The sequence below is a fragment of the Triticum dicoccoides genome, unplaced genomic scaffold (genome assembly GCF_002162155.2).
Source record: "Triticum dicoccoides isolate Atlit2015 ecotype Zavitan unplaced genomic scaffold, WEW_v2.0 scaffold1838, whole genome shotgun sequence".
Lineage (NCBI taxonomy): Eukaryota > Viridiplantae > Streptophyta > Magnoliopsida > Poales > Poaceae > Triticum > Triticum dicoccoides.
In genome coordinates this window covers 1-3422 of record NW_021227189.1, presented here as the reverse complement: position 1 = coordinate 3422, position 3422 = coordinate 1, and the positions used below count along the sequence as shown (strand labels likewise).

The 3422-nt window shown below is 51.9% G+C and overlaps 7 non-coding genes and 1 pseudogene across 7 annotated transcripts; all 8 read right to left on the bottom strand.

Moving 5' to 3' along the window:
- Window positions 1-324: 324 nt before the first annotated feature.
- Window positions 325-443, bottom strand: LOC119344755. Its single transcript, XR_005166801.1, has one exon. It is a non-coding gene; the product is annotated as a 5S ribosomal RNA (ribosomal RNA).
- A 297-nt stretch (window positions 444-740) lies between these two features.
- On the bottom strand, window positions 741-859 carry LOC119344754. The gene has a single exon (XR_005166800.1). It is a non-coding gene; the product is annotated as a 5S ribosomal RNA (ribosomal RNA).
- A 297-nt stretch (window positions 860-1156) lies between these two features.
- On the bottom strand, window positions 1157-1275 carry LOC119344749. Its single transcript, XR_005166796.1, has one exon. It is a non-coding gene; the product is annotated as a 5S ribosomal RNA (ribosomal RNA).
- A 297-nt stretch (window positions 1276-1572) lies between these two features.
- On the bottom strand, window positions 1573-1691 carry LOC119344752. The gene has a single exon (XR_005166798.1). It is a non-coding gene; the product is annotated as a 5S ribosomal RNA (ribosomal RNA).
- A 269-nt stretch (window positions 1692-1960) lies between these two features.
- On the bottom strand, window positions 1961-2081 carry LOC119344751 (annotated as a pseudogene).
- A 297-nt stretch (window positions 2082-2378) lies between these two features.
- On the bottom strand, window positions 2379-2497 carry LOC119344750. The gene has a single exon (XR_005166797.1). It is a non-coding gene; the product is annotated as a 5S ribosomal RNA (ribosomal RNA).
- Window positions 2498-2794: 297 nt separating this feature from the next.
- Window positions 2795-2913, bottom strand: LOC119344753. Its single transcript, XR_005166799.1, has one exon. It is a non-coding gene; the product is annotated as a 5S ribosomal RNA (ribosomal RNA).
- Window positions 2914-3210: 297 nt separating this feature from the next.
- Window positions 3211-3329, bottom strand: LOC119344748. Its single transcript, XR_005166795.1, has one exon. It is a non-coding gene; the product is annotated as a 5S ribosomal RNA (ribosomal RNA).
- Between the last annotated feature and the right edge of the window lie 93 nt (window positions 3330-3422).

The following is a 3422-nucleotide window of genomic DNA, read 5'->3' as shown; positions in this document are numbered from 1 at the left end:
TGCTTTAGTGCTGGTATGATCGCATCCGACATGTTACCCCGGTCTTCGTCCCTTATCCTTGCCCCTCCCAGCTTCACTACAAAGACGATTGTACATTGCTTTGGCCGCTCCCTCTCAACTACGGAGACGAGTTTAACGCGGTTTCCACCCCTCCCTCTCAACCGCACCAGTGCACGCTTGCCGCGCCACAACGCCGACGCTGGACCCGTGAATCGTGAGCACCCAGCTATGACTTACCGCACTCGTGCAAAATAATAAAACACGGTAAATATATTACTTACACGTGCGTTTTGTTTTGCAAGCGGCGCGAAAAAAATTAAAAAGGGAATGCAACACGAGGACTTCCCAGGAGGTCACCCATCCTGGTACTACTCTCGCCCAAGCACGCTTAACTTTGGAGTTCTGATGGGATCCGGTGCTTTAGTGCTGGTATGATCGCATCCGACATGTTACCCCGGTCTTCGTCCCTTATCCTTGCCCCTCCCAGCTCCACTACAAAGACGATTGTACATTGCTTTGGCCGCTCCCTCTCAACTACGGAGACGAGTTTAACGCGGTTTCCACCCCTCCCTCTCAACCGCACCGGTGCACGCTTGCCGCGCCACAACGCCGACGCTGGACCCGTGAATCATGAGCACCCAGCTATGACTTACCGCACTCGTGCAAAATAATAAAACACGGTAAATATATTACTTACACGTGCGTTTTGTTTTGCAAGCGGCGCGAAAAAAATTAAAAAGGGAATGCAAAACGAGGACTTCCCAGGAGGTCACCCATCCTAGTACTACTCTCGCCCAAGCACGCTTAACTTCGGAGTTCAGATGGGATCCGGTGCTTTAGTGCTGGTATGATCGCATCCGACATGTTACCCCGGTCTTCGTCCCTTATCCTTGCCCCTCCCAGCTCCACTACAAAGACGATTGTACATTGCTTTGGCCGCTCCCTCTCAACTACGGAGACGAGTTTAACGCGGTTTCCACCCCTCCCTCTCAACCGCACCAGTGCACGCTTGCCGCGCCACAACGCCGACGCTGGACCCGTGAATCGTGAGCACCCAGCTATGACTTACCGCACTCGTGCAAAATAATAAAACACGGTAAATATATTACTTACACGTGCGTTTTGTTTTGCAAGCGGCGCGAAAAAAATTAAAAAGGGAATGCAACACGAGGACTTCCCAGGAGGTCACCTATCCTAGTACTACTCTCGCCCAAGCACGCTTAACTTCGGAGTTCTGATGGGATCCGGTGCTTTAGTGCTGGTATGATCGCATCCGACATGTTACCCCGGTCTTCGTCTCTTATCCTTGCCCCTCCCAGCTCCACTACAAAGACGATTGTACATTGCTTTGGCCGCTCCCTCTCAACTACGGAGACGAGTTTAACGCGGTTTCCACCCCTCCCTCTCAACCGCACCAGTGCACGCTTGCCGCGCCACAACGCCGACGCTGGACCCGTGAATCGTGAGCACCCAGCTATGACTTACCGCACTCGTGCAAAATAATAAAACACGGTAAATATATTACTTACACGTGCGTTTTGTTTTGCAAGCGGCGCGAAAAAAATTAAAAAGGGAATGCAACACGAGGACTTCCCAGGAGGTCACCCATCCTAGTACTACTCTCGCCCAAGCACGCTTAACTTCGGAGTTCTGATGGGATCCGGTGCTTTAGTGCTGGTATGATCGCATCCGACATGTTACCCCGGTCTTCGTCCCTTATCCTTGCCCCTCTCAGCTCCACTACAAAGACGATTGTACATTGCTTTGGCCGCTCCCTCTCAACTACGGAGACGAGTTTAACGCGGTTTCCACCCCTCCCTCTCAACCGCACCAGTGCACGCTTGCCGCGCCACAACGCCGACGCTGGACCCGTGAATCGTGAGCACCCAGCTATGACTTACCGCACTCGTGCAAAATAATAAAACACGGTAAATATATTACTTACACGTGCGTTTTGTTTTGCAAGCGGCGCGAAAAAAATTAAAAAGGGGTCACCCATCCTAGTACTACTCTCGCCCAAGCACGCTTAACTTCAGAGTTCTGATGGGATCCGGTGCTTTAGTGCTGGTATGATCGCATCCGACATGTTACCCCGGTCTTCGTCCCTTATCCTTGCCCCTCCCAGCTCCACTACAAAGACGATTGTACATTGCTTTGGCCGCTCCCTCTCAACTACGGAGACGAGTTTAACGCGGTTTCCACCCCTCCCTCTCAACCGCACCAGTGCACGCTTGCCGCGCCACAACGCCGACGCTGGACCCGTGAATCGTGAGCACCCAGCTATGACTTACCGCACTCGTGCAAAATAATAAAACACGGTAAATATATTACTTACACGTGCGTTTTGTTTTGCAAGCGGCGCGAAAAAAATTAAAAAGGGAATGCAACACGAGGACTTCCCAGGAGGTCACCAATCCTAGTACTACTCTCGCCCAAGCACGCTTAACTTCGGAGTTCTGATGGGATCCGGTGCTTTAGTGCTGGTATGATCGCATCCGACATGTTACCCCGGTCTTCGTCCCTTATCCTTGCCCCTCCCAGCTCCACTACAAAGACGATTGTACATTGCTTTGGCCGCTCCCTCTCAACTACGGAGACGAGTTTAACGCGGTTTCCACCCCTCCCTCTCAACCGCACCAGTGCACGCTTGCCGCGCCACAACGCCGACGCTGGACCCGTGTATCGTGAGCACCCAGCTATGACTTACCGCACTCGTGCAAAATAATAAAACACGGTAAATATATTACTTACACGTGCGTTTTGTTTTGCAAGCGGCGCGAAAAAAATTAAAAAGGGAATGCAACACGAGGACTTCCCAGGAGGTCACCCATCCTAGTACTACTCTCGCCCAAGCACGCTTAACTTCGGAGTTCTGATGGGATCCGGTGCTTTAGTGCTGGTATGATCACATCCGACATGTTACCCCGGTCTTCGTCCCTTATCCTTGCCCCTCCCAGCTCCACTACAAAGACGATTGTACATTGCTTTGGCCGCTCCCTCTCAACTACGGAGACGAGTTTAACGCGGTTTCCACCCCTCCCTCTCAACCGCACCAGTGCACGCTTGCCACGCCACAACGCCGACGCTGGACCCGTGAATCGTGAGCACCCAGCTATGACTTATCGCACTCGTGCAAAATAATAAAACACGGTAAATATATTACTTACACGTGCGTTTTGTTTTGCAAGCGGCGCGAAAAAAATTAAAAAGGGAATGCAACACGAGGACTTCCCAGGAGGTCACCCATCCTAGTACTACTCTCGCCCAAGCACGCTTAACTTCGGAGTTCTGATGGGATCCGGTGCTTTAGTGCTGGTATGATCGCATCCGACATGTTACCCCGGTCTTCGTCCCTTATCCTTGCCCCTCCCAGCTCCACTACAAAGACGATTGTACATTGCTTTGGCCGCTCCCTCTCAACT